At 42.5% G+C, this 16,674-nt stretch overlaps 1 long non-coding RNA gene across 1 annotated transcript; it reads right to left on the reverse strand.

Moving 5' to 3' along the window:
- Positions 1 to 508: 508 nt before the first annotated feature.
- On the reverse strand, positions 509 to 13,761 carry LOC138874876 (uncharacterized). The gene is made up of 3 exons (XR_011401654.1): positions 13,539 to 13,761; positions 7,947 to 8,012; positions 509 to 571 (listed from the first exon to the last, which is right to left on the reverse strand). It is a non-coding gene; the product is annotated as an uncharacterized lncRNA (long non-coding RNA).
- Between the last annotated feature and the right edge of the window lie 2,913 nt (positions 13,762 to 16,674).

Raw genomic sequence — 16,674 nt, forward strand, 5'->3', positions numbered from 1 at the left:
TCCTCACCATCTGTAAGAGAATTGAATAACAGAAGTTTAGTACTTGGATAAACAAATTCTCACAACAAGAATTTTAAGAATTTTAAGTTTTTCCTAAAGGTTCTGCAGCCTCTCTGTGATAAATACAAACGTCTCCGTACCGATCCGTAAGATTCTATTGACCTATGTAACCTAGGCTCTGATACCAACTTGTCACGACCCTAAACCCGAACATAGTCGTGATGGCGCCTCTCGTGAAGACAAGGCCAGCCGACACTTCCTATATCCAATTATTAACAATTAAACCATAAGAATTAAATCTAAAACATGATAAAATAATCCAAAGTTAACATATAATAGCATAAAAATAACCAACACAGCCAGATATCAGGGTGTCACTAGTCATGAGCATCTAACAAAGCAAAATACTCCAAATATATAACTACAGAGTTTAATACAAAAACTAAGAATAGAAAGGAATAAGATAGGGAAGAGCTCCGGGCTGCGAATGCCAATATCTACCTAGAGACTCCTCGATTCCATCTGAGCCAGAATGATCAGCACTCGGGAGAGGGACCAGATACGCCTGAATCTGCACACAGGGGTGCAGGGAGTAAAGTGAGTACTCCAACTCAGTGAGTAATGATCATAAATAAAGACTGAAAGCAGGAAATCATGTAAGGTACAAAAGCATGCTATAATGAATCAGTAAAACCATTAAAAATAGTAAAAACCAGTGAAAGATAGGTATAAACCCTTTAACCCAAATTTCACTTCATGAAAAGCCTTTTACAACATTTTAACAGGTAATTGACAGTCAATTATGAAAATTAAACACATAAAGGTTTGCCCCTCGGGCACAGTATCAACAATTTCGTCGCTCGGGCAACATCTCAGAACAATACCAGCCCCTCGTGCTCAATCTCATATCACAATGGGTACCCGCGCTCACTGGGGGGGTGTACAGACTCATGGAGGGGCCCCTTATGGCCCAAGCGCAATATCAAGCCTCCTTGTGGCATCATCACTAGGCCTTCGACCTCATATAAATCAAGCCACCTCGTGGCGTACATATCTCAGGCCCTCGGCCTCATAATCAATTTCAAATGTTTCTCACAACATAGGCCCTCGGCCTTACTCAGTCAAAATCCTCACAAGCCACTCGGGCAATAGTAAAACATGATTCTCAGCCCAAAAATATCATTTAGAAGATCATGTAAGTGTTAAAACAGAGTAAACATGGCTAAGTACAAAAACAATGAAATATAACATGACTGAGTTCAAGTATAAAGTCAAAACAGTGAGGAAATACCAGTAAAAATCCCCGAAGGATTCAAATAGTTGGCGCAAGGCCCAAATATGGCATTCAACCCAAATCATGATGATAGCAAATAGATTTCAGTCAAATACACAGTCGCGAGCACTACGATGTGACACATCGTAGTCACTACGATTTCATATATATAACACTACGATGAACCCTTTGGGTCGCGATTTGACCGTGTATTTGACTACAATAGAAAATATGGCATTCATCAAGCATGTGTGTCACCTCAATATAGCACTACGATGTGCAATCCGGGGTTTCAAACCCTCAGAACATCATTTACAATCATTACTCACCTCGAACCTGTCAAATCTCTAGCTCACGATGCCTTTACCCTCAAATCGGCCTCCACTCACGTCGAATCTATCCAAAATTAGAATGAGGATGTCAAAATATACTAAGGGAATGAAGCCCGAGCAAAAATAATCAAAATATGACACAAATCCCGAAATTACCAAAACCCGACCCCCCTAGGCCTGCGTCTCAGAATTCGATAATTTTTACATTAATAGATTCCTTATCTCCCCACGAGTTCATATATATCAAAAGTTCTGAAATCCGACCTCAAATGGTCCTTCAAATCCTCAATCAAAGGTCTGAATTTCTAAGCCCTAGTTCTTCAATTTTAACCCTTAATTTCCATAATTTCTAGCTCTAATCCGTGAAATAATAGCATAGGAACGAGTTTTAGGTCCAAATTCCTTACCTCAATGAAGTTCCCTTGAAATCCCTCTTTCAAATCGTCCAAAAAGCTCCAAAGCCGAAGTAAAAAAAGGTGAAATAGCTAAAAATTCGCAAAGGCCACAATTTATACCTTCTGCCCAGACATTTTTGCATCTTCACCCCGATATCTGATTCTGCGGTACTGTATTTGTGGTTCTTCCTCCACTTCTACGGAAATCACTTAACTCCCCTTAGTCCGCATCTACGATCCCCTACCCGCATCTACGACATCACAGATGGGTCACCCTAACCGCTTCGGTGGTCTCTGCACTTCAAGCCCTTCTTGGCTTCTGCGATCAATCGCCCGCACATGCGGCGTAGCACCTATGGTCCCCAATCCGCAGGTGCGGAAATACTAGAAGCAGCAAAGTTCAGCAACTGTAACAAGTCTCAAACCTTTCCGTCAACCATCCGAAATCACCCCGAGGCCCCCGGGACCTCAACCAAAATCACAAACATATCGTAATACCTTATTCAAACTTGTACGAATCTTCAAAACAACTCAAACAACATCAAATTAACCAAAACACGTCGGATTCAAGCCAAACTTTCTAAAATATTCTGAATTTTGGTTTTAATCAAAAACCCTACCAAACCACGTTCGAATGACCTGAAATTTTGCAAACACATCCCAAGTGACACACCAAAACTACTGCAACTTTTGGAATTCAATTTCGGCCCCTGTATCAAAATCTCGCCTACCAACCAGAAATCGCCAAAATATCAACTTCGCCAATTCAAGCCTAAATCTACTACGAACCTCTAAACTCAGTCCGATCACGCTCCTAAGTCATAAATCACCTCCCGAAGCTAACTAAACCATCGAAATTCACATCCGATCCCTCTAACACATAAGTCAACATCTGGTTGATTTTTCCAACTTAACCTTCCTCAAAAGAGACTAAGTGTCTCAAACCTTACCAATTCCTTTCCGAATTTGATCCGACCAACTCGATACCACATAACATGGATAAACAAAGCATAAAGAAGCAGAAATAGAGAAAACAGAGCGGTAACTCATGAGACGACTGGCCGGATCATCACAGAACCCAAATTTCAACATTCAAAATTCTCTGCCAGGCCCGCTGCCAACCTACGAACACCGTATCAATCACCACATGATGCATTGATACATGATTGCATACCCTTTCTAAGTCCACACTATGCGTTGCATAATTCACATGACCATAATAGCATTCTCTAATAATAATAGTTGAAATTCCACAAATCTGATGCTCCCAATGCACCTCATGATATATATAAGTCTTGTTCCAACTCTTACAATACCGCAACAATGGAAGAGATGTGAAGAATTCATAATCAACTGTCGAACCGACAAACCATTGAGTCTATACTCCTGACAAGAATCATCACCTTATATTGAACCAAATGATGGTATTTGCTTTTTAACATACTTCATATAATTTGGACGCACTGATCCTAGATCCAATAACCTTGTCTCACCCAGTACAAACTGCTCAAGCAACAAGCCATCCCAGTCATGACCAAAAGTCTCATATGCTGCCATGATGTGCCAATAGGCTACCAATTCGAATGTGATACATAATGAAAACGAACTCTGGAAGGGACTACCCAACCCTCAAAAAAAGGAGCAACAAAACACACAAAATAGAATATAAAAACTATAATCAACATCATACTGTTACGGCGTGCAACCTGATCTAAATAACATGCCCGTTGCAGCGTGCCACCCGTTCCACACATAAAATTCACATGAGGATATACACACCAAGCTAAATTGCTCATTACTTACAAAATACTGAATATCGGTCACAAGCATGCTAAGTGCATAATACCATCCCTTGGGAGACATATAGTGCCATAAGCTAAAAAACACAAGCACAACTGAGGTGCAATATATGATCTGAAACTCAACAGCCATACTGCTCATAACACATCGCTACGTGGAACTTCAACACATACGAAAATTATCAAATCATTCACAACTCACACGACACAATATAGCATTTCATGAAATAGCCAATGATGAAACAGTATCCCACGCTCGAATACTCCTCCATAAGGAGTGCTACGCTGAACTGAACACATCTGGCCTGATATAGAGCGCATATTCATATTTAAATCTACCCACCTACCTCAAGTCGATCCCGATCGCACCGTACTAGGCTAATAACCTTTCAAGGGTCCATAACAATCCCTCTTTCCCATGATTCATAAGAAAAACCATCATAACCGGAGTAAACCTCCATAGTCCACAACCCAATAAATTGAGTGCCCTTTAGGCATAAACTCTCAAATCGGTGATATTACCACAACCTTCACACTTGGTTTAAATTTTCTATCAATTAAGTGACTACATGTCGCACTCATATAATCTCTTCATGACACACGCTCCCACGACCTTCCGCACCAGATAACAAGTCAACACATCCATACCACCAGACGCACTAACGGTGTAAAGCAAATCAAGAATCCAGAACTAGGATGCAAAGCCTCTTTCACAAAACACCGACCTCGGGTGACACTGAAATTAATACTAGCTTACGCTAAACATTCAAATCCCTTTCTCTTCTCATTCAAGCTCGTGACATCCTTGACCATACCGAACCACAAACTTGATCCTCACTTTCAAATATTTTTCATACCGCTCACTGCACAGATCATGCTAATATGCGAGAGTATAAATATTTCATCATATTTCCCAAACTACTAATAGGGAATAAACTCCATCATACAGAAACCTTTCACTTAACTCATTCCAAGGGAACCATAGCAACATTCGAGTAACTTATCATCACCGTAGGACATTTAAATCCTCAAGTAGGGGTCTGAAACACCATTGTCGCGCCCCCTTTTCCTCACGGAGTCTGGGTTTCGACATTTCTTTGAGACAACTCATTTCCTTTTGGGAATTGGGTATGAAATTTGAAGAATCGCCACCTAACAGATTTAAAGTGCGCTAGGGCACCTAAAGCAAATAACTCATAAACCGGTTTGCATAACTAGAGATTGGATAAGGACTTGAAATAACCTTGAGGGGAAGATGTTAGGCACCCCTCGAGGTCCACAATGGTGGGTCCCGTCCAAACTCGAATTAGGTGAATTAGTCTTATAAGCAAACAAAGCAATTTAGACAAATAGATATTACGTTTAAAACAAGGAGTAAAGGGGTCATAGGTTTTTTAGCCTATACGATCACTTCTGTGCAATACTTGATAATCGTCCCCAAGTTGGGGTGCTACACATAGCATTAGCACACAGGTCATCATATCCTTACTACCCGATTACCCTCCCCTTAATTATTGTTACCTAAGTGCTCTAATAGTATCAAGTACGTGCCTTATGCGTGCATTACATGTCCCTTGCCTATGGCCCTGGAGGTGTTTAGGACCTTTATTTAAGGAAGTTCTAAACTCGCCTATATTGTTTAAAAAGGAGATAAATAAGCGAAAAACAAAATGCAGATAGGACTATTACATAAAAATGCAATTAAAGGCTCATATTTACCTCCACAAATATACAAACAATTGCACGCCTCAAATAAACAGTTTAAAATAATTTAAAAGTCCTATAGCAGGATATCTAGATGAGCACAACATATGTAGCAGTTTTATTAAGGTGGAGCAGTAAATACGTAATCTGTTTGCCTATTGATTTTATTACTTCCTGAATTTGGGCAGTTTCAGGCAGTAGGAAAATAATGGTTTTAAAACCCAGAACTCAATCAACCTACAAGATTGCCTAAATGATAACCAGACAAGATTTTTATAAACCGGGTGTCTAAGCTGTAACCAATTACTGATTTTAGCGGCTGGATTTTATCTTAAATCCTATAGACATGATTTCTAAGCGCAGAAGCTGATTCAAAAACCTTATAGGCATGGCATCTAAATGCAGAAATGATTTAAAACCTTATAGGCATGGTATCTAGATGCAGGAACCGATTTAAAACCTTATAGGCATGATATCTAGATGCAGAAACTGAATTAAAACCTTATTTGCATGAATGACTAAGTGTCAAGACTGATTTCTATATGTGTTTCCTATAGGCATGATTTCTAGGCGAGTAAAGCATCAATCAATTGTCAAGCTGACTTAACAAGGAAATTCCTAGAAACATGATTTCAAATGCACACATGAAGGTTTTGAAGACATGATTATCGATTCAAAACTTAGAAACGACTTAGAAATAGGTTTTCTAATGATGCGAAGGATGAAAATTCAGGATTTTAAGGAATTAGATGAGTCCTATAGGCATGGTGTCTAATGAACATAAGTAAACAAACATCGCAGCAACCTATAGGCATGATTTTATATATATATATATATATATAAAAGAATCCCTCCCAGTTTTACTAATAACCCCAATATCTATTTTACAAGGAATTATTATTACAAACCAAATATAAATGAATTACAGAATGAACCTGCTATACTATAGGGAGCCTGGATAGGCCTCAGGGACTCCGGGCAATGCTCACACCAGAAAAAATTTAAACAAATATTTTGTGAGCAAGTTTTGGAGAGTCAGCCCTAATGCGTCAGAGTTCAGAGGAGTCTCGTAGACTCCTAAGCAGTGCTCACACTAGAGGGGCAAGACCCTAGATGTTCTAAGAGTAGGAGTTGAATATAGAAAGTAGTTTTAAGAAAACAGTTTGGATTTTCTGGGGTAAATAGGAACAAACAGAGTCATTTCAACAGTTAGAATTCAAACAAAGATTCCAGCGATCAAACAGTAGATAGAAACAGGAACTTCAAGCAAATTTTCATATTGCCTAGATTCAACTTAGTTCATTAATGGGCATATGGACATGTATTAAACAAATAAATGGCATGCTGGGATCAGATTACCAATCAGACAGTCATATATGAAGGGCAGTAGGGGTTGGGAGCATGGAAATCATTAATTAGAAGTTTGTTAGGGGTGAATACTTAAAATAGGAGAGAAAGAACATGCTAGTTGAGAAATAAGTAGACATACGTCTAAATTACATATAAGCAAACATGTAGACATGTTGAAAGCAGGAAACACATAGGCCTAGTTAATAGAAATAGACATGCTGACATACTGAAAACAGAAATCATCTAGGTCTAATCACATGTAAGTAGGCATGCTGATCAAGAGTAATAACATGAAGCATATAGGTCTATTTAAATAGAAATAGACATACTGAAAAACAGGAAGTACACAAGTTTAATTACATCGAAGTAGACATAATAGCAGGAGTGGAGACATACCAGTTAATAGATAGCAAGAGGAAAGTAAAGCAAACAGGATCCAAGGGTCTAGCCTTGGCTTTCAGCCGGCTATACAGTGCAACAAACAAAGAGTAGGAAGATTGCGATGGAGGATAAGAGCAAGAAATTTGTGTGTTCCTCTATGTGTGTGTGTGTTTTTTTCTGAGTGTTCGTGTAAGTGTCCTGAAAATTAGAACAAACAGGTTTTTATAGCATGCAATAGGATAGGTCACATAAGGTAATGAATCAATCACACATACATAAGGTATGCAAATCAATTAGCAATTAGTCAGGAATCAATTAAGATGACAAAATCAAATAAGTACCACTTAATTTAAGGGAAAATCTCATAAAGAATCAATCCTTAATTAAGAGTATAATGACCCAATTTCCCGAACCCGGTCGTGATGGCACCTCTCGTGAAGACAAGGCCAGCCATACCAAAACAGACCACCTCTTTTAAACAGTTAAATACCATAAGTAGTTCTAAAACATGATATAATAACCATAATTTGCGGATTTAATAATAACAGCAGTAGAAACCATCTCGACACAGCCCAAACCGGGGTATCACAAGTCATGAGCAACTAATAGTTTCGGATACCAATCTACTAGATATGAAATCTGTTACAAAAGTTCAAGAACATGAAAATAGTAAGATAAGGGAGGCACGGGGGCTGCGGACGCCAACACCTACCTCGTAGTCTCCGAAAATACTGCCTGGACTGGGAGGATCAGCACTCAGGAGCGGACTCTACGATACCTGAATATGCACACACGGTGCAGGGAGTAATGTGAGTACTCCAACTCAGTGAGTAATAATCATAAATAATGGCTGAAAGCAAGAAAACACGTAAAGGCACAAAGCAATTCTATATCAAGCAGTAAAATCACTTAAGGCAGTAAATCCATGTCGAAATCAAATGAAGTTCATTTAAACCAAGTAAAATAGGTAATTTAGCAGGTGAATAACAAGTAGAAATCCGCCCCTCGGGCATAGTAACAATCACTCTGAATAGTATCAGCCCCTCAAGCTCACTCTCGGTACAATATCAGCCCCTTGGGCTCACTCTCAAATCATGATGGGTACCCACGCTCACTGTGGGGGTGCAGACTCCGGAGGGGCCCCTTACGGCCTAAGCAGCAATATCAAGCCATCTCGTGGCAATAAAAAGTATCTCAGGCCCTCGGCCTCATATCACTCAGCATATCCTCACATATGACCCTCGACCTCACTCAGTCCGAAAATCATCACAATCCCCCCGGGCATTAGTAAAGCAGTAACTCTCAGCCCAAAACATCATTTAGAGATATCATTTAAGTTTAAATACGAATAAAAGTGGCTGAGTTTGTAAAACAATAAATATCAACAGGACTGAGTTCAAGTAATAAGTCAAATAGTGAGGAATTAGTGATAAAAATCCCCGGAGGGTTCAAATAGTTGGCTCGAAGCCCAAATATGGCAATCAGCCCAAATCATGACGATATCAAATAAGTTTCAGCCAAATACGCGGTAACATCATCAATCGGGACGGACCAAGTCACAATCCCCAGTAGTAAAACACCCCACGCTCATCACTCAGCGCGTGTCTCACCTCAATACAGCACTACGATGTGCAATCCGAAGTTTCAAACCGTCAGGACCTCATATACAACCATTACTCACCTCAAACCGGCTAATTCTCTAGCTCACGATGCCTTTTCCCCTCGAATTGGCCTTCACGCACGTCGAATCTATCCAAAAAAATAAGAACGAATACGTCACAATATGCTAAGGGAACAAAGCCCAAGAGAAAACAATTGAATTACCACAATATTCCAAAAATTGGTCAAACCCGACCCCCGGGCCCACATCTCGGAATTTGACAAAATTCACAAAACTAGAATCTTTATACTCTCACGAGTCTATCCATACAAAAATTATCCAATTTCGATATCATTTGGTCCTTCAAATCATCATTTTATATTTTTGAAAGATTTCACAATTTTCTTCCCAAATTCCATCCCAAATCACAAATTAAACGATGAATTCAATGATAGATTCATGTACTCTAGCCAAATCTGAGTTAGAATCACTTACCCCGATGAAATTCTTGAAAAACCTTCGAAAAATCGCCAAAATCCGAGCTCTCTAGGTCAAAATATCAAATAAAACCAAAAACCTCATATTTATAGAGTACCCCACAGATTTCCACCTCCGCAGGCTACACAAAATCGGCCGTGGTCCGCAGAAAACTAGTGCGGTCTGCAAAAAACGACCGCGGCCGCACAAGTTTTCCTCTGCAGTGGCAGGCTTTAGTATTTTGGCCATAACTTTCGCTACAGATGTCCAAATTGCGATATCTTTACCCTTCTGGAAACTGGACACAAAGGGCTAGAATTTTCATTTTTGAATCATCTCAAATTTCCTTGTAGATCAAAAGATATGAGCTTCCGAAGTAGGACCAACGGAATGTTCTTCACCGCGGCCGCACACCATTTTGTGCGATCCGCACAACATCTACCACGGCCGCACTTCATTTGTGCGGTCCGCACAGCACTTACCGCGGCCGCACTTCTTTTTTGTGCGGACCGCACAGGTGAGTTCCGAGGCCCGCAACCCTTCTGGACCTGCAACAGCTATGATTTTCGGCCTAAAACATCCCGGAACCTACCCGGAACTCCCAGAACTTCAAACCAATTATACCAACACATCCCATGACATTGTTCAAAACTTCGGAACGCTCACAATAACATCAATCACCAATTTAACATAGGATTCAAGCCTAAGAACTCCAAGAACTCTTAAATTATACTTTCGATCAAAAAGTCTATCAAATCTCGTCTGAATGACCTAAAATTTTGCACACACATCCCAAATAACACAACAAAGCTACTATCACTTTCGGAATTTCATTCGGACCCCTATATCAAAATCTCGCCTATCAACTAGAACCGCCAAAATATCAACTCCGCCAATTTAAGCCTAAATCTTCTCTACAACTCCAAAACTCATTCTGATCGCGCTCCTAAGTCACAAATCCCCTCCCGAAGCTAACCGAACCATCGGAACTCACTTCCCAGCCTTCTAACACATAAGCCAACATTCGGTTGACTTTTCCAACTTAAGCCTTCTTAAAAGAGACTAAGTGTCTCATTTCTTACTAAATCCTCTCCGAACTCGAACTAATCAACCCGATCACATAAAACACAGATAACGAAGCATAAAGAAGCTAAAATAGGGGGGAGCGGTAACTCATGAGACGACTGGCCAGGCCGTCACATCCTCCCCAACTTAAACAAATGTTCGTCCTCGAACGAGTCAAGAAGCATACCTGAAGCCTCAAACAAGTGAGGATATCTGCTCCGCATCTCCCGCTCGATCTCCCAGGTAGCCTCTTCAACGGGCCGACCTCTGCACTACACTTTCACTGAAGCTATGTCCTTTGACCTCAACTTTCGAACCTGACGACCCAAAATTGCTATTGGCTCCACATCATAGGTCAAATCATTATCCAACTGAACCGTGCTGAAGTCCAAGACATAAGACGGATCTCCAACATACTTCTGGAGCATAGAAACATGAAATACCGGATGCAAAGCAAGCTCATAAGCCACCTCCCCAATCCTCTAAAGCAGCTCAAAAGGCCCAATGAACCGTGGACTGAACTTTCCTTTCTTCCCAAATCACATAACGCCTTTCATGGGTGAAACCTTCAGCAAGACCTTCTCACCAACTATGTAGGACACATTTCGAACCTTCCGGTCAGCATAACTCTTCTGTGGCGACTGCGCTGTATGAAGCCTCTCCTGAATCACCTTCACTTTCTCTAAGGAATCCTGAACCAAATCTGTCCCCAATAGCCTAGCCTCACCGGGCTCTAACCAACCAACTGGAGATCTACACCGCCTCCCATAAAAAGCCTCATATGGAGCCATCTGAATACTCGACTGGTAGTTGTTGTTGTAAGAAAACTCTGCAAGCGGTAGAAACTTATCCCATGAACCTCCGAAATCAATAACACAAGCACGCAACATGTCCTCCAATATCTGAATAGTACGCTCGGACTGTCCGTCCGTCTGAGGGTGAAAACCTGTGCTCAACTCCACCTGAGTACCCAACTCTCGCTGAACAGACTTCCAAAACTGGGAAGTAAACTGAGTACCCCGATCTGAAATGATAGAAACTGGAACACCATGCAGCCGAACAATCTCTCGGATATATACCTCTGCTAACCACTCTGAAGAATAGGTAGTACAAATAGGAATGAAGTGTGTGGACTTGGTCAGCCGATCCACAATCACCCAAATAGCATCGAACTTCTTCAAAGTTCGTAGAAGTCTAACAACAAAGTCCATAGTGATCCTCTCCCACTTCCACTCAGGAATAACCATCTGCTCAAGTAAGCCACTCGGTCTCTGATGCTCATATTTCACCTACTGACAATTGAGACATCGAGCTACAAATCCCACAATATCCTTCTTCATTCTTCTCCACCAATAGTGCTGCCTATAATCCTGGTACATCTTCGCGGCACGCGGATGAATAGAATACCGCAAGCTATGGGCCTCCTCCAAAATAAACTCTCTCAGCCCATCCATATTGGGCACACAAATCCGGCCCTGCATCCTCAACACCTCATCACCGATGGTCACATCTCTAGCATCATCATGCTGAACTTTGTCCTTAAGGACAAGCAAATGTGGGTCATCATACTTGCACTCTTTGATGCGATCAAATAAGGAAGACCAAGAAACCTCGCAAGCCAACACCCGACTGGGCTCCGAAATATCCAACCTTACGAACCGATTGGCCAAGGCTTGAACATCAACTCTCGAAGCATCACAATACACGGTATATGAACCTAAAGCTGATGGCAAGACCAATACTGGAGCTGTGGTCAAAGCCGTCTTGAACTTCTGAAAGCTCTCTTCACACTCATCCGACCACACGAATGAAACACCCTTCTGAGTCAATTTGGCCAAGGGCGATGTGATAGATGAGAATCCCTGAACAAACTGGCGATAATAGCCTGCCAACCCAAGAAAGCTATGAATCTCTATGGCTAAGGACGGTCTAGGCCAACTCTGAACTGCCTCAATCTTCTTTGGATCAACCTGAATACCCTCGCTAGACACTACGTGCCCCAAGAAAGCCACTAAACTGAGCCAAAACTCACATTTGGAGAATTTTGCATAAAGCTTCTCCTCCCTCGATCTCTGCAATACAACTCGCAAATGCTCCGCGTGCTCCTCCTGACTACGCGAGTACATCGGGATATCATCAATGAATACTATAACGAACAAATCAAGATAAGGCCAGAACACGTTGTTCATCAAATGCATGAACGTTGCTGGGGCATTAGTTAGCCCGAAAGACATCACAATGAACTCATAATGACCATATCTGGTCCTGAAAGCAGTCTTAAGAATATTTGACTCTCTGATCTTCAACTGGTGATAGCCCGAACGGAGATCAATCTTGAAGAACACTCTCGCTCCCTAAAGCTGGTCAAATAAATCATCGATGTGAGGCAAGGGATACTTGTTCTTAATTGTTACCTTGTTCAATTGCATATAATCGATGCACATTCTCATTGTGCCATCCTTCTTTTTCACAAACAAAACCGGCGCACCCCAAGGTGACACACTAGGCCGAATGAACCCATTATCTAGGAGTTCCTGAAGTTGTTCCTTCAATTCTTTCAACACCGCCGGTGCCATACAATACGGCGGAATAGAAAAATACCAAAATCAATATCCCTCTCCGATGGCATGCCTGGCAGGTCTGCAGGAAAAACATCGGGAAAATCCCTCACAATTGGGACAGAATCAATACTAGGAGTCTCAGCTCCAACATCCCTCACAAACGCTAGATATGAAAGGCAACCTTTCCCAACCATACACTGGGCCTTCAAGAAAGAGATCACTCTACTAGGAACATAATTAGTCACATCACGCCACTCGATCCGCAGTACACCCGGCATAGCCAAAGTGACGGTCTTAACATGACAGTCTAGAATAGCACGACACGGAGATAACCAATCCATGCCCAAAATGACATCGAAATCCACCATGTTAAATAGTAATAGATCCACTCGGGTCTCCAGACCCCCAATAGTCACCACACATGACCGGTACACACGGTCCACAACAACAGTATCGCCCACCGGAGTAGATACATGAACAGGTAAAGCAAGAAACTCATAGGACATACCCAAATAACGAGCAAAATATGATGACACATAAGAAAAGGTGGAACCGGGATCAAATAATACAGAAGCATCTCTGTGGCAGACTGAAACATTACCTGTAATGATAGCGTCTAAAGCAATGGCATTTAGCCTGCCTGGAAGTACATAGAAACGGGCCTGACCGCACCCTGATCGACCTCCCCCTCTGGGGCGACCCCTGGATGCCTGACCTCCACCCTTAGCTGGCTGGGCGGGTGGTGAAGTAACTGGAGCAGAAGTCGAGGGCTGACCCCTCTGCTGGGATGAACTAGCAACACGACTAGGACACTGCCTCCACATATGCCCAAACTCTCCACACTCAAAACAACTCCCAAGTGCTGGAGAAGGGGACTGAAGGGAACCCCTCGCACCAGAGTGACTAGCTGACGCACTTGGCATAGAAGAACCCTGAGCTGACGGGGCACGAGATGAACTCTAAGCTGGGAGGGCACTAAGTAATGACTGGCCCTACTGAGTTCGTGATAACCATGACCCAAAGATGCCCCACGATAACTTGGGCGGGCTGACTGAGCAGGCCTGAAAGAACGACCTCTACCATACTGGAACTGGCCCCTCGAAGGAGCACCACTGTAACTGCTAGATCCTCGATGCCTCTTTGCCTCCCTCTCCTCCCGATCTTGATGGTGAACCGTCTCAATCTCGCGAGCGATATCAACCACCTCCTCAAACATAGCACTCGGCACTCTCTCTTTAGTCATCAAAATACGGAGATGGTAGTTAAGGCCATCAACAAATCTCCTGATCCTCTCACGATTTGTCGGAACAATCTAGATGGCATGATGAGCCAACTCAGAAAACCTCGACTCATATTGTGACACAGTTATATCCCCCTGTCTCAACCACTCAAACTGTCTACGCAACTCCTCTCTGCGAGACTGCGGCATATACTTCTCCAGGAAGAGAACGGAGAACTCATGCCAAGTAAGGGGCGCTGCTCCAATCGGCTTACGCCTCTCATACGCCTCCCACCAAGTAAAGGCAACCCCAGAAAACTGAAAGGTAGTAAATTCCACACCACTAGACTCAAGAATCCTTGCTGTACGGAGCATCCGCTGGCACTTATCCAAGAAACCCTAGGCATCCTCGCCCTCTGCTCCGCTAAATGTCGGAGGATGGAGTCTACCAAACCTCTCAAGACGACGTTGTTCATCATCCGGCATAACTGGCACAACAAACTCCTAAGCTGGTGCAACCGGTTGGGCTGGAGGTGCCCCCGACGTCTGAAGTCCCTGCACTACCTGCTCAGGTGTGCGAGTAGTGGGGGTCTGATTGCCTCCCCCGGCCTGTGAAGTAGCTACTACTGTAGTGGCTGAAACTGCCTGAGCCAGGCCAGTGCAAACTGATAAGATCTGTGCCAAGGCCTCTTGAAGACCTGGAATCATGATGGGCATAGCTGGTGCCTGAACTGGTGCTGCTGGAGCATCCATAGCTGGAGCCTGATCCGGAGCTAGGGCAGCTGGTGGATCTACAGGTGCTACCCTCATTGCTCTACCTCTGTCGCGACCACGACCGCATCCATGGCCTCTGGTGGTCTCAGCTGGTGACACTTGTGGTCGTCCACCTCATCCGGTAGCTCGCGTCCTCACCATCTGTGAGAGAGTAGAATAACAGAAGTTTAGTACTTCGACCAACAAGTTTGCACGACAAGAATTTCAAGAGTATGAAGTTTTTCCTAAAGGTTCTTCAGCCTCTAGAGGATAAATACAGACGTCTTCGTACCGATCCGCGAGACTCTACTAAACTTGCTCATGATTTGTGAGACCTAAGTAACCTATGCTCTGATAGCAACTTGTCACGACCCAATTTCCCAAACCCAATCATGATGGCGCATCTTGTGAAGACAAGGCCAGCCAGACCAAAACAGACCACCTTTTTTAAACAGTTAAATACCATAAGTAGTTCTAAAACATGATATAATAAGCATAATTTGCGGAATTAATGATAACAACAGTAGAAACTATCCTGACATAGCCCAAACCGGGGTGTCACAAGTCATGAGCAACTAATAGTTTCGGATACCAGTCTACTAGATATGAAATCTGTTACAGAAGTTCAAGAACATGAAAATAGTAAAATAAGGGAGGAACGGAGGATGCGAACGCCAACAGCTACCTTGTAGTCTCCGAAAACACTGCCTGGACTGGGAGGATTAGCACTCAGGAGCGGACTCTACGACGCTTGAATCTGCACACACGGTGCAGGGAGTAATGTGAGTACTCCGACTCAGTGAGTAATAATCATAAATAATGGCTGAAAGCAATAAAACACGTAAAGGAACAAAGCAATTCTATATGAAGCAGTAAAATCACTTAAGGCAGTAAATCCATGAAGAAATCAAATGAAGTTCCTTTAAACCAAGTAAAATAGGGAATTTAGCAGGTGAATAACAAGTACAAATCCTCCCCTCGGGCACAGTAACAATCACTCAGAACAGTATCAGCCCCTCGGGCTCACTCTCGATACAGTATCAGCCTCTCGGGCTCACTCTCAAATCATGATGGGTACCGGTGCTCACTGTGGGGGTGCAGACTCCGGAGGGTCCCCTTACAACCCAAGCGCAATATCAAGCCATCTCGTGGCAATAAAAAGTATCTCAGTCCCTCGCCCTCATATCACTCAGCATATCCTCACATATGGCCCTCAGCCTCACTCAGTCCGAAAATCATCACAAGCCCCTCGGACATTAGTAAAACAGTAATTCTCAGCCCAAAACATCATTTAGAAATATCATTTAAGTTCAAATATGAATAAAGTGGCTGAGTTTGTAAAATAGTAAATATCAACAGGACTGAGTTCAAGTAATAAGTCAAACAGTGAGGAATTAGTGATAAAAATTCCCTGAGGGTTCAAATAGTTGGCTCGAAGCCCAAATATGGCAATCAGCCCAAATTATGACGATAACAAATAAGTTTTAGTCAAATACGCGGTAAAATCATCAATCGGGATGGACTAAGTCACAATCCCCAGTAGTAAAAGACCCTACGCTCATCACCTAGCGCGTGTCTCACCTCAATACAGCACTACGATGTGCTATCCGGGTTTCAAACCCTCAGGACATCATTTACAACCATTACTCACCTCGAACCGGTTAATTCTCTAGCTCGCGATGCCTTCTCCCCTTGAATTGGCCTCCACGTGCGTGGAATCTATCCAAAATCAGAACGAATGCGTCACAATATGCTAAGGGAACAA

The sequence above is a fragment of the Nicotiana sylvestris genome, chromosome 1 (genome assembly GCF_000393655.2).
Source record: "Nicotiana sylvestris chromosome 1, ASM39365v2, whole genome shotgun sequence".
Lineage (NCBI taxonomy): Eukaryota > Viridiplantae > Streptophyta > Magnoliopsida > Solanales > Solanaceae > Nicotiana > Nicotiana sylvestris.